This window comes from Eurosta solidaginis, chromosome 5 (assembly GCF_040869045.1).
Source record: "Eurosta solidaginis isolate ZX-2024a chromosome 5, ASM4086904v1, whole genome shotgun sequence".
Taxonomy (NCBI): Eukaryota; Metazoa; Arthropoda; class Insecta; order Diptera; family Tephritidae; genus Eurosta; species Eurosta solidaginis.
In genome coordinates, this window is record NC_090323.1 from 84,163,462 (window position 1) to 84,189,880 (window position 26,419).

The 26,419-nt window shown below is 36.1% G+C and overlaps 1 protein-coding gene across 1 annotated transcript in view; it reads left to right on the forward strand.

Annotated features, from left to right (window-relative positions):
• The window catches only part of Cubn2 (Cubilin 2), an 864,444-nt gene that overhangs the window by 151,764 nt on the left and 686,261 nt on the right, over positions 1 to 26,419 (forward strand). The window lies entirely within an intron of this gene.

The following is a 26,419-nucleotide window of genomic DNA, read 5'->3' on the forward strand; positions in this document are numbered from 1 at the left end:
GACGTACCCTTTCAGCAATTCTTTAAAAGCTAAGAGGCGTTATGGAAAGTGTGAGAACGTTTGTCGAAAAGTCCTTTTTTCACATTAGGTAGCATTTCAGAAATAGAAAGTTCGTTTGGGCCACAAAATCATGGAAGTGAAAAATTTAAGTTGGAACGTAAAACCCACGTCCAAAGAGATTAAATTTAATTGACATACACATGTCACTCCTTTTTTCAGTGAAGGAGGTTTCGTTAAAAAGCCTTTCTGAAAAGTATTTTGATATTCGTCATATTTTAAATAAACTGACTAGTACAAAGAAGGCAAATTAAGTCAGCTTAAGTGCTATAGCTCGATGTCATATAAAATTAGTGTGTCATTCCGGGAACGCTGATTTAGGCCCACTGCAGAACGGCAAGTAATCTTTTTAACGCAGAGTTAATTTAAAAGATCTGTCAAAAATATTGAGTTTAACCCCTCATTTCAATTTAACTTTGAATTATAAAGATAATTCTTCGTTGTGCAAGTGGGCCTTAGAAGGCCTGAAGATTGAAATCATACATATTGTTACGAATATTAGCAAAACTAAGGAGGGCTGCCGTCTCTAAGCCGATGCTAAGCAGTGACGTGAATGCACATCAATAATTCAATCATTATGTATCTACATAAACGAAACAATAACTGCGTCTACATATATGTACCATGTACGTATACGAGCAGCGGAGAGTCAATGCACTAACACATGCATATATCTTAGATACTCCTGAAAGTATGCAATGAGAGAAGCTATAAAATTGTGCAATTGTAGTTACAGCTGAGAAGTTTGAGAGCTACTGGACTACTAGATTCTGGAAGCGCCTAGAAGATGTATAAACTTGTGAAATTGTAGTTACAGCTGAGAAGTTTGAGAGCTGCTGGACTAGTAGATTCTAGAAGATGCGAAGGTTGAAATCAAAGAGTATAAAAGGCGACAATTGTAGAGGCACTGGAATTCATTTTGATTTGAGCTGTCAAGCAGTTTCGATTAAGCGCTATCTAGCGAGCTATAGCAGTATTATTTCGAATAGTAGAGTTTCATTTAAGCTATCATTTTGGTTATTAAGCTATTCGTTGCACAGTTTGAGTGTTATTGTGAAGTATTTTAATAAAGGCCATTTTTCCATTATTCAATATTGGAGTTATTTATTCAACAGTTTAGCGATAGAAATCTAGCAAAAGAGCAAATAAGAGGATTCGCAGCAAATTCGTTACAATTGGTGTCAGAAGAGGAATTGTTGAATAAATTCCAGAGGACAACAAGGACATGGCAAAGTTCAGTGAATTGAAGATCCAGCAGCTAAAGAAGGAGTTGGAGAGCCGTGGATTGAATACAAGCGGCGTTAAACTTGAAATTCAGGCACGGCTACGAGAGGCAATGGAAGCAGAAGGAATTGATGTGGAAGAGTATGACTTTCATCTTGATGGCGAGGAAATAACAAAAATGGAAGAAACACCGCAGACAATGGCGAACACAGACCTGAACATGATATTGGCTGCAATATCGGCACAAATGTCCGAAATTTCATCACAAATATCTACCAACATGTCATCACAATTGGAATCACAGGAGGCACGCATTTCAGAAATGTCGACACAGATAACATCCAAGATGGAAACTCAACTGGAAGAACAGAAGACATATATGGCTTCACAATTGGAAGAACAGAAAACACACATGGCGTCACAAATTGTAGAACAATTAAAAGAACAAGAGGCACGCATAACATTACAGCTCGAAGCACAAGAAGAACGTATCTCAACAAAGCTGGAGGCACAGGAAACAAAATTCTCATCGCAGCTGGAGGCTGTTAGTGAACGACAAAATAAAGTGGAGGCCGAGATGGATGCTTTGAAAGATCGGATTCAGGAGTTACAATTGAATCGTCCAATCACTTCAACGTCTACTCTGAAGGTAAAATCCCCAACGTTTGATGGTTCTGTTCCATTCCAGGTATTTAAGCTCCAATTTGAGAAGACGTCGGCAGCGAACAACTGGAATGCTGAAGATATAGTTGCAGCTCTGTTCGTGGCATTGAAAGGGCCAGCAGCGGAAATCCTACAGACGATTCTCGAAGGAGAGCGGAACAATTATGAAGCATTGATGGCTGCTCTAGAGAGACGATACGGAACTGAGAATAGGAGACAGATATACCAAATGGAGTTGCTGAACCGCTTCCAGAGGCCTGGTGAAACATTGCAAGAGTTTGCGTCGGATATTGAAAGGCTAGCACATTTAGCGAATGCGGATGCACCCGTGGAATACACTGAAAGGGTAAAGATTCAGAGCTTTATAAATGGCATACGAGATGTGGAAACGAAGCGTGCTACATATGCGAATCCAAAACTAACATTTGCTGAAACGGTATCGCATGCTCTGATTCAGGAAACAACGTCGCTTCTGTGTAAGCCAGTTTTCAAAGCACGCCGTGTGGGAGTATAAAGGCCAGAGTGGGTAGACACAATCTTGGAAGCACTGAAGGGATCTCAACAGAAGAATGCCGGAGTTGTTAAATGTTTCAAGTGCGGCAACCCAGATTACATTGCACGTCATTGCGATCTTGGTCATAATAGTTCCAACAATGTGGGTGGCTTAAACCCAAAGCTGGCGGAAATGAGCAAGAGCGTGTCGGATGTAAAGAACGAAAACTTGCCCCGGCTATTGAATGTCCTGTGATATCTGTGTCGCAGATTGAAAGGAAGTCAAGCAGTCTTACCATCAGAGGGAATGTGGATGGTAAAGAGCGTGTACTGACTGTAGATACGGGGGCATCTCATTCCTTGATTCGATCTGATTTGGTCTACAGGAGAGTAAAGTCATTACCTGGAGCAAGGTTGCGTACGGTCACTGGCGAGTATAATCAAGTCCAAGGCGAAGTGGTATGTGAGGTATTAATTGGAAAAGTCATGGCTCTACACAAATTCGTTGTGGCGGAGATCGTTGATGAAGTCATATTGGGAGTGGACTTCTTGGTTGACCATTACATTAGGATCGATATGCGGAGAAAAATTATGCGCTATAAGAACCAGGACATACCACTTAACTTTAGTTTGGAAAAAGGGTTCAGCAGTAATCGGGTACTGGTGGAAAAGACCCGACAAAGACCACTAAAGTCAAAGGCAAAGGTTGATAGATCGAATGGGCCAAATAAATCAAAAGTACCTGTGAGAGGAACACTGGCATTGACAAAACCTAAAAGACGCAGGAAAACGAAGCAACGAATTTCCGAGAAAGAATGCGAGGGTAGTTTCAAGCCAGAGCGCTCTACTGTGGGGAAACGTGGGAACGATACTGATTATGCAAAGCAAATCGGTCCAGCGCAAGCTCTACGAAGTAGTTCATCGGCCAAACAACAGAGTGTGAAGGAACGAACCAGGGTATTGAGTAGTACGATGAAACACAGGTACCATGAGAACAATAATTCGAAAGGTTTCTTGGCGGATGATTTGGTACGGTTATACAACCCTCACCGGCGGAAAGGTGTTCCATCCAAATTTCGGTGCAGTTGGGAAGGCCCGTACAAGGTTGTGAAGAAGATCAGTGATACCATCTACCGCATACAAAGCATTGAGAAACCACGGAGTAGAAGAGTGGTACATTTGGCGATGTTAGCAGCGTTTAGATCGAGAGATTTGTCTGATCGGGACGATCAGACTTAGGTGGAGGGCAGTATTACGAATATTAGCAAAACTAAGGAGGGCTGCCGTCTCTAAGCCGATGCTAAGCAGTGACGTGAATGCACATCAATAATTCAATCATTACGTATCTACATAAACGAAACAATAACTGCGTCTACATATATGTACCATGTACGTATACGAGCAGCGGAGAGTCAATGCACTAACACATGCATATATCTGAGATACTCCTATAAGTATGCAATGAGAAAAACTATAAAATTGTGCAATTGTAGTTACAGCTGAGAAGTTTGAGAGCTACTGGACTGGTAGATTCTGGAAGCACCTAGAAGATGTATAAAATTGTGCAATTGTAGTTACAGCTGAGAAGTTTGAGTGCTGCTGGACTAGTAGATTCTAGAAGGTTGAAATCAAAGAGTATAAAAGGTGACAATTGTAGAGGCGCTGGAATTCAGTTTGATTTGAGCTGTCAAGCAGTTTCGATTAAGCGCTATCTAGCGAGCTATAGCAGTATTATTTTGAATAGTAGAGTTTCATTTAAGCTATCAGTTTGGTTATTAAGCTATTCGTTGCACAGTTTGAGTGTTATTGTGAAGTATTTTAATAAAGGCCATTTTTCCATTATTCAATATTGGAGTTATTTATTCAACAGTTTAGCGATACGAACCTAGCAAAAGGGCAAATTCGTTACAATATATATCAATATACAAGATGAGTAGTGTATATGGGTATATCAAATTAAAGAAAAAACTGGTCTTTTATCATACAGCGGAAAAAATTTTACATAAATATTCCATAATCGTCATTTCGGGAATGTTCCCAGAATTGAGCTTAATGCAATGTCGATTAGGAGGATTTAACTAACTTTTGAGCTTCTTTACCTGAGTAGTTACTAACGGAAGAGGCCGCCGTTACAATTTAACTTGAACGGATTACAAATTAATTATAATTAGAATGTTTGGAACTCAAACTAAATCGGCTACTTTTGTGGGAATCTTTGTGGAACTTTTCGGCAGACGGTTTTAAGTACAAACAATTTTTTTTCTACATGTTTCCGTGCTATTTTGCACTTTTCTCTGGAAGTCTGTTTATTTGGACAAAAACATAAAATAATTACAACATCGACAAAAACATATGTCGTTTTCTAGCAAGCACATACATTAATTGTATTTGACAAATTTTCTAATTAAAGCATGTTAATTTGAACAACCATTTGGTAATACTTTTTTTAATTTTTCTTCATTTATCGCCGTAACGTTAGCACAACTTATACTGTCCACATCATCCTTAAAATTGACAGCTTTTTAAATTCCTTGTCGTATTCGAAGGCCTTCCAGTGTCAGTTTTGTTTTTTTTTCTCTCTTTTCTACATCTAAAATTTTTTTATTTTAGAAATCAGCTGAGTGTTGGTTATTTGTTAGGTGTTGCGAAAGCGAAGTTGACCTTTTTCCATGTTTGGCATCTGCCTTGTGCTCGGTGATTCTGACTCCCAAAGCCCTCTTTTTTGTGCCAATGTACATTTTGTTGCACTTTTCTTCAACATTCACATTGCACTTGATTTCATATATGACTTTGTGTTGTTGTTCGTTCGCTACTTTGTCTTTTCTTATGAATATTATGTTAAATTTTAAGTGTGGCTTGTATGTAAACCATGTATTGTTGTTGTCCATTTTTTGTTCAATGTTCTGTTGTCCGTTAAGCCTGGTATGTATGTCACTCCCCTGTATATTGTCTTTTCCTGTTCGTTTATAATTGTTTCTATTATAATTGAATACTTCACTTAAATCTTGGAATGTTTTTGATAATTTCAGTAAATTCATAAAACTGTAGTCTTTTCGAAGGAATCAAAATGCATTTGAGATAATATTTCCCATATTTTTTGCATGTTTTCAAAATAATTTTTTACACTACTTTCCCTGGGGAAAGGTATGCCATTTTGTACTCTGCTCATTATATATTTATTTATTTATTATTTTTATTACAGCTTTTATGTCTAGATTTACAACATATAAACTTATCACACGTAATATGTAATCTCTACCGTATCACAGTTGTGCGACAATATAAGTATAATTTATTTTTAAACATATTTAAGTCTTCACAGTTTCTTATTTCTACAGGAAGTTCATTAAATCTTTTTAGACCTTTATAAAACAAGTTAAGCTGTCTTCTTTCCGTTGTAAAAAGCGGAAGTCTGAAGCTACTTTTATTTCTCGTATTAATATTGTGAACGTCTCTTTGGTATACAATATTGTTGCTCAAATACTCTGGCAGATTGCCCTTTTTAATATTAAAAATAATAATCATCACAAAGAAAAGGATACGCTGTTTTACACTAAGCCATTGCAATTCATTTAGCATTTCTCTTGTCGGAGTATCGTATTTTTTCTTAAGAATAAACCTCATCGATTTATTTTAAATTTTTTGTAAACTGTCTATCACACTATCTACCAATAAAAACAATATTGTAGGGCAGTAATTGAAATGAGGTTCCACAATTGTTCTATATACAATAATTTTATGCTTTTTTGAAACAAATTTACATGATCTGTATAAAAGGCCTATCTTGTTTGCAATCTTTTGCTTCAAGTCGTTTACATGATCCTCGAATTTCAATTTATTATCAATAACTATACCTAGGTATTTTATTTTATCTACTTCCATAATTTTGCAGTTTTCGATTTTTAGTTCATTTGTATTACTAATAAGGGTTCTACTTAAGATCATATATTTGGTCTTATCAGTATTTATCTTTAATTTATTTTGGCACATCCAGAGATATACACTATCTAAATCTGATTACATTTTTTCAATAGCTACATTGAGATTTATCGCTTATCATAATAAGGGTGTCATCTGCAAACAATTTGATATTACAATGGTTTACTGCTTTGACTATGTCATTTATATATATTTTAAAAAGTATTGGTGCAAGTATTGATCCTTGTGGAAGGGCGATATTAACAGCTTCTTCATTTGATATAGAAGTACCATTAATTAATGTTTGTTGACGTCGGTTGGAGAAATAACTTATAAACCAGTCCAGTGCTTTGTCTCTTATGCCGATACTATACAGTTTATCCATCATAATTTGGTGAGATACAGTTTCGAAAGCTCGTTTTAGGTCCAAAAATACCGCAATTACGTAGTTTCTTTCATTTATTTGATTTTTCCACTCAAAAACAACTGAATTTCAAACCGTCTCACATGAGTGTTTTTTTCGAAAACCTGATTGCTTCGGAGTTATAATTTTATTTAATTCAATGTATTCTTCCAGCTGCTCTTTTACAATTAAATCGATGAATTTCTCATCTGCTGGCAATGTATATATTGGTCGTATTTCATTCGATTTTATGGTATTTTTGACTTTATAAACTGGCGTTACCGTAGTAAGTTTCCAACAATCTGGCATGGTAGCAGTTCTAAAGCTCTCATTAATTATATCAGCATAAAAGTACCCTGTGTACTCAACTGAGTTTTTTACAACACCATCCGTCAAAAGTTTCTAGCCACCTATCTTGTGTTTAACCTGTGTGTACATTATAATCATGGTTAAGGTTACTTCCCACTATTTCAATCTCGTTATTAATATTTTGTATAGTGTTCACGAAAAATGTATTTAGTTTATTACTTACTTACTTAATTGGCGCTTAACCGTCTAAAGGGTTATGGCCGTCCAACAAGGCGCGCCAGTCGCTCCTTCGCTCCGCCAACCGGCGCCAATTGGTCACACCAAGGGAGTTTAAATCGTTTTCCACCTGGTCCTTCCAACCGAGTGGGGGCGGCCCTCTACCACTGCTTCCATAGGCGGGTTCCGATAGAAACACTTCCTTGGCCGGATCATCATCTTTCATTCGCATAACATGGCCTAGCCAGCGCAACCGCTGCGTTTTAATTCGCTGGACTATGTTGATGTCTGCGTATAGCTCGTACAGCTCATCATTAACTCTTCTTCATTACTCGCCATCGCCATCGCGTAGAGGTCCATACATCTTTCGAAGAACTTTTCTCTCGAACACTCCCAAAGCCGCTGTTGTCATGGTCCATGCTTCTGCCCCATATAGCAGGGCGGGTACGATAAGTGACTTGTAGAGTATGATTTTCGTTCGCCGAGAGGGGACTTTACTTTTCAATTGCCTACCTAGTCCAAAGTAGCATTTATGGGCAAGATTGATTCTTCGCTGGATTTCAGTGCTGATGTTGTCGCTAGTGTTGATGCTGGTTCCAAAATAAACGAAGTCTTTTACTATTTCGGAATTATGGCTGCCAACAGTAGCGAAGTTGCCAAGGCGCGTATGCGCTGACTCTTTGCTGGATGACAGCAGGTACTTCATTTTGTCCTCATTCACCATCAAACCCATCTTTACCGCTTCTTTTTCCAGTTTGGAGTAAGCAGAACTAACAGCGCGGCTGTTTAGGCCGATGATATCAATGTCATCAGCATATGCCAGTAATTGCACGCTTTTATAGAATATTGTTCCAGTGCAGTTAAGTTCTGCAGCTAGTATAATTTTCTCCAGCATCAAATTAAAAAAATCGCACTATAGGGGGTCACCCTGTCTGAAACCTCGTTTAGTTTCGAACGGTTCGGAGAGGTCCTTCCCAATTCTGACTGAGCTGATGGTGTTGCTCAACGTCATTTTGCACAGCCGTATAAGTTTTGCGGGGAAACCAAATTCAGACATAGCGGCATATAGGCAGCTCCTTTTCGTGCTGTCGAAGGCGGCTTTAAAGTCGACGAAGAAGAGATGTGTGTCGATTCTCTTTTCACGGGTTTTTTCCAAGATTTGGCGCATTGTGAAAATCTGGTCGATGGTAGATTTACCAGGTCTGAGGCCGCACTGATAAGGTCCAATCAGCCGGTTCACGGTGGGCTTCAATCTGGGCACTCTCTGGACATCAGCTACAAGGTCGGCGTTTTCATTCCTACAGGAATTTGCCCCAGTCTTAAAACCTTCCGTCTGTCGCCGTATTTTTTGGTAGAATTTTCGGCGTTATTCCTGGTGGCTAGCAGCTCAAACTCCTTACGCCTTCCTGCTTCTGCTTTTTTCTTCCTGAAAAGCGTCTCGCTTCGCTTTTCAACTCACGATAGCGTTCACACTCCTCTTGTCGCGCTCGCTTTTAACGTAGCCCTGTAGGCAGCGTATTTTCTTTCGGTTGCAACGCGGCATTCTTCATCGTACCAGTTGTTTTTTCGTGGCCGCCGGTAACCAATTTTTTCCTCGGAGGCAGTACGAAGTGCTTCGGATATATGCTCCCACTGCTCGTGTATTCCTTCAGGAGGAGTTGTGCTCTCAGAGAGCAGGTGTGAGAGTCGAGTTACGAAATCATTGGCAGTCTGTTATGATTGAAGCTTTTCGACGTCTAGCTTTCCTTGTGTTTTTTGTTCCTTGGTTTTAGCCGCGTTGAGGCGGGTGCGTATTTTGGCTGCAACGAGATAATGGTCCGAATCGATGTTAGGTCCTCGGATCGTGCGCACATCTAAAACACTGGAGGTATGCCGTCCGTCTATCACAACGTGATCGATCTGATTGCGAGTATTTCGATCAGGAGACAGCCATGTAGCTTGATGTATCTTTTTATGCATGAACCTCGTGCTGGATATGACCATGTTTCGAGCACCGGCAAAGTTAATCAGCCTCAGTCCGTTAGGAGAAGTTTCATTGTGTAGGTTGAACTTTCCGACTGTAGGGCCAAAAACACCTTCTTTGCCCACCCTGGCGTTAAAGTCGCCAAGCAAGACTTTTATATCATGACGGGGGCAGCGCTCGTATGTGCGTTCTGATTGTTCATAAAAAGTTTCTTTCACCTCGTCGGCTTTCTCCTCTGTCGACTCATGGGCGCAGATGAATGATATATTAAAAAATTTTGTTTTTATTCGGATAGCGGCGAGACGCTCGTCCAAAGGCGTGAACGCCAGCACTTGGCGACAAAGTCTCTCTCCCACCACGAATCCGACGCCGAAACTGCGCTTATTCGTATGGCCACTCCAATAGATGTCACAATTTTTGATCTTCTTTCTTCCTTGCTTCGTCCAACGATTTCTTGGATGGCGGTGATGTCAGAGTTTGCTTTGACGAGGACATCAACCAGCCGGGCATCTGCACCAATCCCTTTCAGGGAGCGGACGTTCCAGGTGCATGCCCTCAATTCATTGTCCTTCAAACGTTTGCCATGGACGTCATCAATAGAGAGTGTATTTATCCGAGGCTTGTTGTTATATTTCATTGGAGTATGGTTTTACGTGGCGGGTCCCAAGCCCAGCGCACAAAAATATTACTTGCACGTTTATAAAGCGAGCCGCTTGCTCCAAAACAGACGCCCGCTTGCAGCCGCACCTAGAGGTGTACAACGCTGCCGATGAGATCTTTTTCATCGCTGTATATTATATTATTTACTTTCATTTTTGTTATCGGAGTTTTCTCTTTTTTTTAATTAACTGTGTCTTTTAAATATTTCCACATAAGCTTATTGTTTTGTCTATTAGCCAAGATTTTACTTTCCAGGTACCTGTTTTTGTTAATTAGTTTTTTGTAGTATCTGTTAAGGCTTTTGTACTGCCTCCAGTCACCACTCATTTGACTACTTTTATAGAGACCATTTTTGCGTCTGTTTAGATCAGTTAACTCGCGATCATACCATTTATTCATTAGTTTCACTTCAATTTGTTTTTCAAACGTTAGAACTTTCACTGCTTGAACCGTAACATAATTTAAAGCTTTGATTTTATCTTCAAGTGATAAATTGTTTAATATACTCAAGTTATAGTATCTAGAGGTATGAAGAAGGTTTTCAGCATTTTAGCACTCCCAAGAAGTTATAGTTTTTGCTAAACGCATTTGGTACTCTTTCTCTGATTCTAAATTAAACCCAATTGTTTCATGGTCAGAGATTTTATTTTCTTCAAGCCTCATACAGTTAATTTTATCACTATTTGAGTAAAGTAAATCAACTCTTGTTTGAGAAGTTTCTGTTATAAGGGCATTGAAATCGATTTCCTGAGTCATACATACATTTGCCATAATGTCATTTAACTGATTTCGGATGGAAGTGTTCCTGTTCATGTCTATATTGAAATCCCCCATAAGTAAGTTATTAGCCGTGTTTTTTTTTTACATGCGTATACGTTTCGTTTGCGCGTGAAAAAAAACGCCTATCCTCGCTTAGATAATGCTTAGGAGACCCATCTAGCGGCTGTGGTTAAACAACTAGCTACAGCGACAGGGTGTACCGAAAAGCGGAGACACAACGCTCTGATGGCCATAGGGTATACCTTATAGCTGAATCAGTTGCGATGAATTGTGGACACACATAGAATGCATAGAATTAGTGTAGAGGGTAAAACAAAGACACATATTTCAGTTACATCTGAGTATAATGCGTATTGAAATTTAGTAGGACAAATTTTATGCGCAGCAATTTCAGAGGTGTATTTAAAGTTTGTCGCTTAGCAGTCCATATAAAGTTTAAGCGTAAACGGATATACGCCTGTTAAAAAACACGGCTATAATCGCTTGGTTCAAACTTATGTAGAACATTTTCACACAAGTAATTTATAAATCGGTGTCATTACTCTTAGATGAATGATATAAGAGTCCCATACACCCTTTTGTACCATTTGTTTTAATTTTAATAATTATACACCACATATTTTGGTCAAAGCTGTTGTTGTAAATCACTTTATACTCAATTGTTTCGTGAACATATATTAACACACCGCCTGTATGACGACTATGTGAATCACATCTTACGATCGTGTAGTTAATTAATTTCAATTCGGAATCTTCTATATCACTTGTTGTTCTTGATTCTGAGCACATCACAATAAATGGGTTTTTTGTATATATGAGCATTTCAAGCTCATTTTTGTTAGATATGATGCTACTTACATTTACGTAAAACCAAGTAGTTGCTATTTAAGGTTAGGACCTTTGTTACGGCAATATTTTTCATAAGCCGGACATTTAGTACTAAATGCTAAATGATTTGCACCGACGTCTGCTACCTTTTTTTGCGCAAGTTCGTAACAATTTACACATCTAACTATTTCTGACTTACAATCTTTTACTTCATGCGAGCCACCACACTTGACACACGCGATTTTGTTTATACATTCGCTGGCTTTGTGTTGAAAGCCTAAACATTTAAAACACCTTAAAATATTCATATATTCAAAAACTCTGCAACTGTCGTATTCAATTTTGATTAGAGACTTATGAAATGATAACTAAGGCCGTGTGAGGTTCCATTTGGGAACCTCTGAAGAAAATAAATGCTCTTCCCGCACACGCTCCAATTCACAAACAAAATATCTTAAGTTTTAGTTTACTTGCCTTTATTAAAGTTAGATTTAGTTTTTGTTTGTTTTGTAATATTTTAAATGCGTTAGCACTAAACTAAGTGCTATTTTAGTCTTTACGTTTTATTTGTTCACATTAAAAGACGTTTTATTGTCTGCTCACTCAGCTCACACGCTTTTCCTTCTTTCTGCCAATTGTAATAACCATAGTAAATTTTACCAAGTAGCGCAACTAACAGCTGATCGGTGAAATTCGCACATTCACACGCACAGTTCTCGACTCAGTTTCAAAAAAAATTATTTAGCTTAAATTTTAAAGTGAGATAATCCTTACCAATTGAAATATATAAAGAATATATAAGGCGTTTTTGTTGTTATTAAAAGAATCTTTTTATACTCAGTTGAGCAGAGCTCACAGAGTATATTAAGTTTGATTGGATAACGGTTGGTTGTACATATATAAAGGAATCGAGATAGATATAGACTTCCATATATCAAAATAATCAGGATCGAAAAAAAATTTGATTGAGCCATGTCCGTCCGTCCGTCCGTTAACACGATAACTTGAGTAAATTTTGAGGTATCTTGATGAAATTTGGTATGTAGGTTCCTGAGCACTCATCTCAGATCGCTATTTAAAATGAACGATATCGGACTATAATCACGCCCACTTTTTCGATATCGAAAATTTCGAAAAACCGAAAAAGTGCGATAATTCATTACAAAAGACCGATAAAGCGACGAAACTTGGTATATGAGTTGAACTTATGGCGCCAAATAGAAAATTAGTAAAATTTTGGACAATGGGCGTGGCACCGCCCACTTTTAAAAGAAGGTAATTTAAAACTTTTGCAAGCTGTAATTTGGCAGTCGTTGAAGATATCATAATGAAATTTGGCAGGAACGTTACTCTTATTACTATATGTACGCTTAATAAAAATTAGCAAAATCGGAGAAGGACCACGCCCACTTTAAAAAAATTTTTTTTTTTTAAGTAAAATTTTAACAAAAAATTTAATATCTTTACAGTATATAAGTAAATTATGTCAAGATTCAACTCCAGTAATGATATGGTGCAACAAAATACAAAAATAAAAGAAAATTTAAAAATGGGCGTGGCTCCGCCCTTTTTCATTTAATTTGTCTAGGATACTTTTAACACCATAAGTCGAACAAAAATTAACCAATCCTTTTGAAATTTGGTAGGGGCATAGATTTTATGGCGTTAACTGTTTTCTGTGAAAATGGGCGAAATCGGTTGATGCCACGCCCAGTTTTTATACACAGTCGTCCGTCTGTCCTTCCGCATGGCCGTTAACACGATAACTTAAGCAAAAATCGATATATCTTTACTAAACTCAGTTCACGTACTTATCTGAACTCACTTTATCTTGGTATGAAAAATGAACGAAATCCGACTATGACCACGCCCACTTTTTCGATATCGAAAATTACGAAAAATGAAAAAATTCCAAAATTCTATACCAAATACGAAAAAAGGGATGAAACATGGTAAGTTAATTGGATTGTTTTATTGACGCGAAATATAACTTTAGAAAAAACTTTATAAAATGGTTGTGACACCTACCATATTAAGTAGAAGAAAATGAAAAAGTTCTGCAGGGCGAAATAAAAAACCCTTAAAATCTTGGCAGGTATTACATATATAAATAAATTAGCGGTATCCAACAGATGATGTTCTGGGTCACCCTGGTCCACATTTTGGGCGATATCTGGAAAACGCCTTCACATATACAACTACCACCACTCCCTTTTAAAACTCTCTTTAATACCTTTAATTTGATACCCATATCGTACAAACTCATTCTAGAGTCACCCCTGGTCCACCTTTATGGCGATATTTCGAAAAGGCGAACACCTATAGAACGAAGGCCCACTCCCTTTTAAAAATACTCATTAACACCCTTCATTTGATACCCATATCGTACAAACAAAGTCTAGAGTCAACCGTGGTCCAGAAAGGCCTACTCCCTCTTAAAATACTCATTAACACCTTTCATTTGATACCCATATCGTACAAACGAATTCTAGAGTCACCCCTGGTCCACCTTTATGGCGATATCTCGAAAAGGGGTCCACCTATAGAACTAAGCCCCACGCCCTTTTAAAATAATCATTAACACCTTTCATTTGATACCCATATCATACAAACAAATTCTAAAGTCACCCCTGGCCCACCTTTATGGCGATATCTCGAAACGGCGTCCACCTATAGAACTAAGGCCCACTCCCTTTTAAAATACTCATTAACACCTTTCGTTTGATGCCCATATTGTGCAAACAAATTCTAGGGTCACCCCTGGTCCACCTTTATGGCGATATCTCGAAACGGCGTCCACCTATGGAACTAAGGATTACTCCCTTTTAAAATGCTCATTAACACCTTTCATTTGATACCCATATCGTACAAACGCATTCTAGAGTCACCCCTGGTCCATCTTTACGGCGATATCTCGAAAAGGCGTCCATCTATAAAACTTAGGTCCACGCCCTTTTAAAATACTCATTAATACCTTTCATTTGATACCTATAACGTACAAACGCATTCTAGAGTCAACCCTGATCCATCTTTATAGCTATATCCCTAAATGGCGTCCACCTATAGAACTATGGCCCACTCCCTCATAAAATACTCTTTAATGCCTTTCATTTGATACACATGTCCTACAAACACATTCCAGGATTACTCTCGGTTCATTTTTCTACATGGTTATTTTCCCTTATGTTGTCACCATAGCTCTCAACTGAGTATGTAATGTTCGGTTACACCCGAACTTAACCTTCCTTACTTGTTATTTATATTAAAGTTTTTATCATTTATTTTTGAACTTTATTTTAACAATTTCATGCGATTTTAAAGCATTTTCGTGCAAATAAATACAACCATGTGCATATACGTTTTGACATTAAGTTGCATACACGTTCGTATTTGCCATTCTCATTGTTTCTGAATTCGTAAACAGCAGATAATCTGTGTGATTTTTCGAAAAAATTTAATATTTTTGTGAAATTTTATACTTAATCTGTGGTATTGTGGTGGCCAAAAACCTTTTATGCAAAAATACTTATCCTCACAACGCGACAATGTATTTCGTAATGTCAAAGTACTTATATGTACATGTATTTGATGTGGAAGCTTGCATTTGACAACACGGTTGCCACTTCAGTCCATTCCCTTCCACCCCTAATGGTCCGCTGGTCCATTTTTCTCAATTTTGGTTCTTTTTCGGCATGGTTTTGGTACTTTTATTTCTTTTTCACTGAAACAAATATTCCAAACACTGCTAAAAAAATTGCCGCAAATCTATTACCCACATATAATTTTCAATTTACTCCAATGGAATTCTTACCACGAAAATTGCTCTATCAATAAAATGTAGCAGAACAATGACATTTCACTTGGAAGATAATTTAGGCGAGGCATTAGAAATTGTCATTAAATTGTGATGAAACAACGCACTTATCAGAAAAAGACTTGTTTTAGTGTTTAGATATTCCGATCGGTATTCAATTATTATACAGTTGAAACTTTTAAGACGCTTCATTTTTAGTCTGAGTTAAAAACACACACTTACTGAATCTAGGCTCTGGTATGAAGTTTAAACTGTGAATGAAAATGAAAGCATCTATAAAAATAGCATTAACACAATTGCTTAGTTTCATTTACGATTTATTGAGTTTGCCACAACGCAAATTTTTTAACCGTTCCTTACTAAAACCTAACTCCGCTATACATTTTATTTCATTGCAATCGAGCAAAACTAGGTTCACATCGTTAGATTGGTGAAAGACATAGTCTTATCCTAAAAATTTGAAAATGTGATACCTAAAGGTACACTTTATTTTTGTTTGTGCAATTTGAACTAAAGCCAAGTGTCTCCTTTATTAACATTTTATATAGGACATCCCTGAAACATCCTAAAATTTTCGGTTTTTACAACAAATACGATACTCAAGTAACTTGCCGAATTGTTTGTAAACCAATAAAATAAAACTAAAAATTGGTCCTTTTTTTTGACGTATGGTCCTTTTTTCGATAAATTTTGGTCCCAAATGACAACATGGTGTGGCAGCCGGGTTTGAGAATGCACGTGATAAGGTTGCATTTTTCCGATCTTAATTTTTTAAATAATGAAATAGTACTATGCAAGCGACTGCCATAGTAGTAGGCATGTACATGAATATTATGAACAAAGTTTTAAGCTAAAAAAATGTCTTTGAAATATAATCTAAGAGAAGATGGACACGAGGCGTAACTTCATAGACGCGTATTAGACACAGCATAAGCAATCTTGAGGTGTAGAGAGATCTTAGCTGCATGCCATATTTTGCAGGCGTTTACGAAGCTACGCCTCTTGTGTATCTTGCCTAAGTTCAACTTTTTAGGAGATCTAACATTTTTACTTAATATTGATAAATAACACCTAAAGCAAATACGATTAAGGTGACTTTTGCGTCGTTTTGGCACTTGCGTTGCGTCTACATGTGACTTTGAACACACGTGCTTTAATTGCTTCAATCCATAAGCTACGCAACTTCAAAGCAGCACACAAATAATTAAAAACTTACATTCTTCTTGAAGTTTCTTGCATTTTAGAAAAAAAAACGATTTTCTATCGCCGTTCAACTAAATAAAAAACATAATTTTGTATTTATGTCGATTACGTGATCGATCAGGAGAGACGGTGGAACATTCATCCTTGAACGCGACGCAATCTGATGAGGGCACCATAGATCAACGGTCGTAGTGCAATCCCCGATAAATTTTCCATCTATCTTCATGTTATAAAAATATGTAGTTGTATTTCATTTTTCCTCATGTGACAGGGAAACTTTTAACGTCCGTTATTTTAAAGTAACCCTTATTTGACGAATCACTGAACGATTTCTTTCAACTAAAGTGTTTGTTAGCGTTCACCGAAGATGGTGAAAACGGCCCCTGGAATTGTTAGCTTATATAGCCAAAGAAAGTTATGCATAAGCAAAATTTAGTCAGAACAAAACGAATAGTTATAGAAAATTTAAAATATAATGCATATGTATAAAAAGCACGTTTTATAAAGTGCATGTGAAGCTCCATAGATAAAATGAGTAATAGAAGGAACATTGGTTTATACATATATTACATTTTTAAAATGAAAATATCTTGCTAAAAAAGGAGAAAAACCTAACTACTTTTTTTCATTTAGTATTTAACTACACTCCATTTTGTGATTCAGGATTTCGGGCAAATTTTGAAAAAACTCCGAACATCAATTCCTTCATTATATGACATTCGACTGCCTAGTCCACTGCCTTCCACTCTATTAGCAACATAAGCTCTATTTAAGCTGCCAAACTATATAGTAAACAATGGTAATAACGGCCGGTCTTTTTCTGCCGAACCGAATTGCTCTGTTTCCAAGTTGTTCCAACACCTGTTGTTCGTTCACAGTAGACAACGGGTGTTGCAGCACTTTGGAAACAGGGTGACATTTTTAATAATTGGTTAGGCTGCTGTTACATCATACCCCTTTGGGAAAAAAGGTTGAAGTCGATAAGTTTGCCGGCTTCAACTTTTTTTGGTGGTATGAGTTTTAAATACCTTTCGAATGGCAAATTGAAATTCAGAAAAAAAATTGGACTCTTGTGGCAGATATGCTTAAGTTAACTTAGTTAATATAATTAATTACATTTGTATTTTAAGCTACATACTTACGTGTGTGAATATTTGTAGTTTATATATATTTTTGTTTGTTTTTTTTTTTTTGTAAGTTAGCTTAGTTAATTAAATTAATTACATTTATTTATACTTTAAGCTTACATAGGTACATATATGAATATTAGTAGTTTATATATGTAGTTTTTTGTGTTGGTTTTTTTTTTTCGTAAGTACTAAAGCAATATTAATTTATTTTACTAAGGAGATTTTTATGCACCACTTTTTCTTTGTTTCTAACTTCATCGAAAATAGTTAGATTAGGTTCGTTAATTTTAGTTATAATAAACGGACCCTGACAATATTTTCGTGTTTGTGATGTGGTTCTTTCTGTAAAAGTACTTTATCTCCGATTTTGACAACTAACGGTCGTGCCGTTTTATCGTACAGATTTTTACTTTGTAACTTATTTTTATTTATTAAATTTTGTGTCATTTTGTGCATTTTCTGCATCCTAAACTTAACTTCTTTGGCATAGTTTTCGACACTATAAATTGGGTAAATTTTTTCTTTTGTCAATTCATTCGGCAAAGTTGCCTTTTTCCCAAAAACTAATTCGAAAGGAGAAAACTGATTGTCGAAAACTGTGCTACTCGTAGTATTGTGTAGGAAAGTAAAGTATTTTAAATAAACATCCCAATCAGAAAAAGTATCTTTCAAATGTGCACGTAAGTATTCATAAAAAACTCTGTGGTTACGTTCGATTGTACCAACAGTTGCGTGATGGTATGCAGTTGAAAAATTATGTTGAATATTTAAAAGTTTAGTTAATTCTTCGAATAATTAATTTTATAATTCTGTCGTATGTTAAAATGAATCCTTCAAAAATTGCTGAAGCAATTGTTTTTGCAGATTTGTCTAGCACAGCGACTGTTACCAGGTATTTAGTCATGTCGCAAATCATGGTAAGTGCGAACTTGTTACCATATTTGGACTCAGGTAGCGGTCCTATTGTGTCAATTACTAGTATAACGAATGTTTTACAAGGAGTTGGTTTTAAAACAAGTTTTTCTTTTGTTTTATATTTAACCTTGTTTAAAAGACAATCCTTACAATTTTTGATATATTTCGATATATCGCGAGTCATATCTTTCCAACAAAATTTTGTTCGTAGTTTTGCGTAAAGTCTTTTCATTCCGCAATGTCCACCAGAAATGGGATCATTATGGTAAATTTTCATTAATTTTAATTTTGTATCCTCATCTGTTACTGTCTCCACTGGATCTGTTAAAATAATTTCTAATGATTTTAAAGTTTTATTTCCAATATGTTTGAAATTTGTAATAGTATAATGTTTGAGCAAAATATCATTTTTAGGCCATTCAATCTGCTTAATATTGCATTTGCCGGCTTCTGATTCAAGCCTCGAAAGTAATTTCTCTAAAGTCATTATTTCGTTAACAAGCTCAAGAGTAAGTGACTCGAGTTTCTTATGTTTAATATGTACAAAAATTCTTAAATTTGTTGTTTTATTATTTTTATCGTAAGTAATTTCAGATCTTATTCGTGGAATCTTTTTTGAAAAATTAAATGAAAATTTGTCGTAGACATGTAAAGAAAGTTGTTTTTCGTCGTTTTTGTCTATTTTCCTATGTACATTTTTGTCGTTTGCCTGTTTTGTCATTGCCCTTGTCTGTTCTGCCAAAATTTGCTTGTTAGGTTTTTTAATCTCATCCATTGTAATGCGCGATAGTGCATCAGCGCCAACGTGTGATTTACCCTTTATATAAATTATAGTAAAGTTGTATTCTGCTAATTCTAGCCTAATTCTCGAAAGTTTTGAAGAGGGGTCTTTCATGTTCAATAGGTATACTAGAGGTATATGGTCTGACTTTACGATGAAATTTGTGCCATAAACGTATGGTCGAAACTGCTTTATTGCGAAATAGATAACTAAGAGCTCCAAAAAAGCGCCACATCCAGTTGTGGAAGCATCAACGGTAATAATGAATTATTTAGTAAAATCTGGATATTGAAGTAATTTTGGTGAAAGTAATGCTGCTTTCAAAGATAAAAAGGCCCTTTTGCACTCTACATCCCATACAAATTCAACTCTTTTTCTGCTTAATCGATTTAGAGGTGCTGCCAGAGACACAAAATTAGGTATAAACCGTCTGTAATAGTTTGCAAACGCGACGAATCGTCGTACCGCGTCTAAATCAGTTGGTTTTGTATACTTTGTATTGCGTTTATTTTAGAGTGGTCTGGCAACAAACCTTTGGCTGAACATTTGTGAACTAAAAATGTAACTTCTGGTCATAAAAAGTTGCATTTATTTGGGTTAAGCTTGAGATTGAAAGACCCACAAATATTGAAAACTTTTGAAAGATTTTTAATATGGTGTGCTTCACTACAACCTATGACGATAATATCGTCGACGTATGAAAATGCGACATTGGGTGGTATACTCGAAAAGGCTATTGTCATCATTCGTGAGAATGAATTAGGTGCTATATTTAAACCGAATGGAAGCACTTTCCATCTAAATGCACCTCGGTCAGTGCTGAAAGAAGTAATGACACCTAAGTCAGGATGCAAGGGGATTTGATGAAATCCCGAAAAAAATCTAATGTGGAAAAATATTTTGCTCTACCCAGATTATCTAAAATATCGTCAGCTCTAGCTGGTGGAAATTTATCAGCAATGAGTTTTTTGTTTACTGCGCAAAAATCTACGCACATACGATAAGCTTTTTGACCATTAGTATCCTTCTTTGGGACTAAAATCAAAGGACTATTGTAATTGGAATAACGGGGTTCCATCAAATCGTTGTCTAACGGTTTATTTACTTGGCGGTTTATTTCTTCGCGTTGAGAGTATGACAATCGATAGTTTTTAACATATAATGGTTCGTTGTCTGTCAATCTTAATTTTTGCTCTTAGAAGTTGTTTAAAGTCATTTTGTCCGTGTCAGGAGCGAAAATGTCGGCATAATCTATGCAAAGGTCAATTAATTTACTATGAGCATGTTGAGGTATTTGATTTTGTTAAACTGAAATCAGTTTTTTCGTACCTTTGTCTTCTTTTTCTGTCTTGTTAATTGTATAAACATTATAATTTGAAATTTTTTCTGTCCGAATACTGTTTCTTTTCACATACTTGACATCATCCGTGGTGTTTATGACTTTAATTATTGGGTTACTGGAATTAACAATGAACCTAGCTGTGAAAACGCCTTTTTCAATTTCCTTCCATGAAAATTGGCTCGGGTGAATCCTAAATCAAAAAGTCTGAAGATTTCACATCTTGGAGGAATGATACAACTGTCGCTTTCTGTTCCATGTAGGATTGGTATCGCGAATTTATCATTACCTACCCAAAAGGAAATACTATTTCTTTCATAATTAATAATGCATTTGTTAATTTTCAAAAAATCTTTACCCAGTATGTCATCTGATGGGATATTAAAGTCTTCATTTACTACATGTAAAGTATTTAAAAAAAAAAAAAATTTAAAAATTTAAGTTTACGGCAATTCTACCTAAAGTGGAAACTGAATTTGAAGTGACACCGGTAATGTTGATAATGCCGTTTGCTATTAATGAAATATTACAGTCTAGACATGATATTTTTATTAAAGAAATGTCTGCTTGAGTGTCTACTTGGAAAGAACAAAATTTTTGTGACCCGTTAAGTTGTAATTCTATGAAATCTGAATAATTTAAATTTAATCAGTAGATGGCTACTGGTGGAGAAAATTCGCTTACTCGCTTAGTTCGTCCTCCCTCAGTGTTCACTCCCGAAGGGCACTCGCGTTTAAAGCGCGTACGTTTGCATTTCTACCTCTAACGTTGGATGATCTTGCATTGTTACTTCTATTGTTACTATTATTTGTATTTGAATTGGAATTTGGTCGTGTATTACTATTGTTGTTATTTTGGTATCTATTTCTGTTATCATATCGATATCTCTGATTATTGTTACCGTTACGGTTGCTGTTGTATGAGAATGAGCTATTATTTCTATAGCCAGTATAGCTGTGATTTGGGTAAAAACCACAATAACTACCACGTGAATTTCTGAATGTATTGTTACCACGTGATCGAAAAGCTAAAACCTCACGCTCTGTTACTTCGTTGTTTTGTTCTACAATTAATTTTGCTACCGCGTATTTCGGATCTGTAAATGCCGTTGAGGCTAAAATGGTTTTGACTAAATTTGATTTTGCCTTTAAACGACACACGTTAACAGTTTGTTCGACTGCTATTTCATGAGCTTTCGCTTGAGGGATCCCTTCAATAATAAGAGACCGCTCAAGTGAGTCGGCTAAATCTTCAACTTTTTTTGCAAAATCTGTGTAATTGTTATTGCCAACGTGCCACGCTGCAATTCTCCCTGCTACAACTTTCGAGTTGTCCGGTTTGATCCTACTACGTAGAGCTGTTTTAATTTCATTAACTGATTTGCTCTACTTTGCTCATGTTAATAATATATTTGACCTATATGAATATAATGTTGATAGTAATTTTTGCGTCCTGGGAGATTTTAATCTCAGCAAGGTTGTTTGGTCGAAATTACTAGAAGATGATAGCTTAACACCTATTAATGTTAATCATCCCCATGAGATTAATTTCTTAGACACCCTTTTTAGTGCCAATTTAATTCAGATTAACAGGTTCGTGAACCAGTTAAACAATATTTTGGACCTAATTTTTGTCGATGAGAACCTCATAACTCACTTGACTAAATGTGTGTTTCCTATATATAAATCAGATATGCATCATGTAGCCCTATATTTATCTATTGAATTCTTCGACCTAGTGCCGAAAAACAATACAAATAATAATGAGCGCGCCTATAACTTTAAGGATGAAAATTACGAATCCTTAAACTCTCTCATATCTGAAATAGACTGGACATCTATTTTCTTTGCTAAAAATGCAACTGAATGTTTCGACATTTTTCTGGTAAAGATGGCTGACATATTCAGTAGGAATCTTTCTCTCCTACCAGTTAAAGTTCACAAACTACCCTGGTACAATACTAGGATGAAAAAGTTGAAAAATCAAAGAAATAAGTACTTTAAATTATACAAGGATACCAGCGATACTGTTTTTAAAGATCAGTATACTTCCTATATGACGCAGTTCAATGTTCTTGATAAGTTTTTGTACAACAAATACGTTTCTAGAGTTGAAGATGAGTTGAAAGTTAATCCTAAATCTTTTTGGAACTATGTTCGTTCAAAGAAAGGTTGTTCTAATATACCTACCTGTGTCAAATTTAATGACATTTGCTCCAACAGTTTGGTCGATTCGGCAAATCTTTTTTTCTGACTTTTTCAAATCTACGTTTGTTGTTGAGGCCGATAACTTTGATAACAGGTATCTTACTGATAGCCCCAAACCTTTAGACTTTGGGCCTCTGTCCTTGTCTGAGACCGATATTATCTTGGGTATATCCTCCTTACAGACCTCAATCAAAAATGATATTGATGGATTGTCCTCTTTTTTATTTAAGAAGTGTAGTATTTCTCTTTGTGTGCCACTGTGCATTTTCAATATTTCGCTATCGTCTGGAGTTTTTGTTGATCGCTGGAAGCTGGTGTCTATCACTCCTATCTTCAAGTCAGGCAATAAAAATGAAGTAAAGAATTATAGGCCAATATCCAAACTGTCAACATGTTCAAAACTTTTTGAAAAGGTAGTTAAAAACAAAGTATCATTCGCTATAAATAAAATAGTCGATCCATGTCAGCATGGTTTCATTGCGGGACGTTCGACTGCTACAAATCTGGCTGTTTTCTCTCAGTTTTGTGTCTCTGCGTTTAAGGATGAATGTCAAGTTGACACCATATATACGGATTTTTCCAAGGCTTTTGACACAGTTTCGCACAAATTACTTCTGTGGAAACTTGAAAACATGGGCTTTCACTCAAGCTTTCTGTCGTGGGTGAAGTCCTATTTGGAAAATAGAATATCTTTTGTTGAAATCGAGATAACTAAGTCTTATGAATTCTCAGCAACTTCGGGTGTACCACAAGGTAGCATCCTTGGTCCTATTTTGTTCTTAATGTTTATTAATGATGTTGGCTCATGCATAATTATTCGAATTATTGCTTTATGCTGACGACTTAAAACTCTTTCGGAGAATCTCCTGTACTTCTGATGCATTGAGTCTGCAAGAAAATCTGAATGCTATAAATAATTGGGCCTATCAAAATAATCTGCGACTCAATATTAGTAAATGCTGCCACATGACGTATACTAAGTCTACGAATGTGGTTTCATTCGCGTACTCGATTTCAAATGTAACTCTTGCGTCAATTAATGAGTTTCGCGATCTTGGCGTAATTTTTGTCTCATCTTTTACTTTTTGTAATCATGTAAACTTTCTCATACCAAAGGCTTATACCAACTTAGCTTTCTTGCGACGATATGCCAAGGATTTCAAGGACCCATATACCAGGAAAATCTTATACAGTGCCTTAGTGCGTTCCAAATTAGAGTATGCATCAGTCATCTGGAATCCCATATACTCCTCACACTCTTTAAGAATTGAAAGAATTCAGCGCAAGTTCATACGATTTGCTCTTCAACCTCTGCACTTTGTTAATCCCCTGCCACCCTACAATGCAAGATGCATGCTTATCAATGTCTTGCCACTTGAAGTTAGACGTCTTGTTCAAAACGTAATGTTTATTTTTGACATAATATCCGGTGCCATTGACTGCTCAGAACTACTTGGGCAGTTGAATTTCAATGTCCCTAACAGAGCTCTCCGCTTTCACAGTACATTCCGCGTTGAAGTGCTGCGTTCGAATTACTTCAGTTTCGCACCTCTTATAAGAGGTCTTGTAGAATTTAATCGCCTATCCAGAAGCCTTGACCTGGACTTTGCCATGCCAAGGTCTCTGTTTAAGGCACGCATTGAGTCCTATTACTTATCTCAGTAAATCTTACTTTAAAATTGTTAAACTAGTACTAAGTTAACATGTAATCTAGTCAGTAAGGTTGTTACCATTTGACTTAATAAAGATATGAAATAAGAAATAAGAAATAAGAATTTACTTGTCTTGGTATTGCTTCACGGGCTCTACCCTCTAGTTTTGATTTTAAGAACGCTATAAAAGTACCAGTTAAATCTGCAGTAGCGAATTGTTCACGTAATTCAATTTTGTTTATAAAAGTTTCAAGTGATAGAGGATAACCACTGTAGCTTTCTCTAATAGAATTAGCACATGTGTTAATGAAAATTCTCTTTTCCTCAGGTGTTGCCATGATTTGACCGTTAAGATCTGAAGCTGGATTAGAAGAAGGTGAGGCCACGTTTGTACTAATTGGATCGTTAAGATCTGGGTTTACGTAAGAAGAAGGGTTAACTAAGGTTGTACTGTTTGAGTCGTTAAGATCTTATTTTAAAGTAGAAGAAGTTGAAGTTAATTTTGTACTATTTGAATCGTTAAGATTTGAAGCTAACTTGGAAGTTAAATTTTTACTGGAAGAATCTTCGAAGTCTGGAAAATCTGTTGACTAAGTGAATCTATTTTCCTGGTTTGTGACTTCTTCGGTCGAAGATGAAGCTAAACTTTCGTAGCTTGAGGCTGAATTATCGGAATCGGATTCTGAGTCTGAATTTTTTTTGTACTTGCTTACCACTTCTAAGGTACATATGTAGTTATCAGGAAGGAAAAAGGAATTCAGTTCAAACTATGAAATTAATGAAGCACTTGTTTGAATGTCTGAATTTATATTTGAAGCTGAAATGTTGAGGAAAAAGATAAAAAATTTTATAAAACGAAACTGATTTACAGGTGAGTAGTCGCTAAAGAAATATCTAACACTTTATTGGAAGGATTAATTGAAACTGCAGTATACTTGTATGAAAATTTTTTAAAAAGTAATTGAATTTAATTATATAGGTATGAATTGGTAAAAATCTCAAAAATGTGGTAATCACGGACGCACCGCTTTATTCAAAAAAATCGAATTTGGTTTTTCACGGAACCACCGCATGTATTAAAGAAGTTAATTGGTTTTTAACGGAACCACCGCATATTCCAAAAAGTTACTTGGTTTTTAACGGAACCACCGCATATATCGAAAAAGTTAATTGGTTTTTAACAAACAACCGTTTATAAAAAATTCAATATATATATATATATATATATTATACTTATTGTCGAGTTCTTTTTGCTGCCGAAGTCGCTGCCGGTGTTGTTGCTGCTGCTGATGTTGCTGCTGGCGGTGATGTTAAACGCTGTGGTGGTGTTTAAAAATGGCGATGTTGTACAGTTGGCTAGTGACGTGGGTTTTAAATTCCGTTAATTAATAGCGTTATTCATGCGTAGTATTAGTTTTTTTGTTAAACATTTTCTTTTATAAAAGTATTTAATTTCGTATTACGTCCGATTAATTTTTTCGTATTTTTGTTTTAGGTAGTTTTATTATTTAGCCAATGTCCTTTCGTTCTATTATCTCTGCTTCTTTTAACTGTTAGCATTAGTTTTATTCGAAATTTTATCTTTCCACTGCCACAGCCACTTTTCCTCCACCACTCTACTCACCGTTGCCGCATTTTTTATTGCCTGACGAGGGTCCAGCCTCACGGTTGCCATGTGAGGTTCCATTTTGGAACCTCTGAAGAAAATAAATGCCTCTCCCGCACACACTCCAATTCACAAACAAAATATCTTTAGTTTTTGTTTACTTGCGTTTATTTAAGCTAGATTTAGTTTTTATTTGTTTTGTAATATTTTAAATGCGTTAGCACTAAGCTTAGTGCTATTTTAGTCTTTACGTTTTATT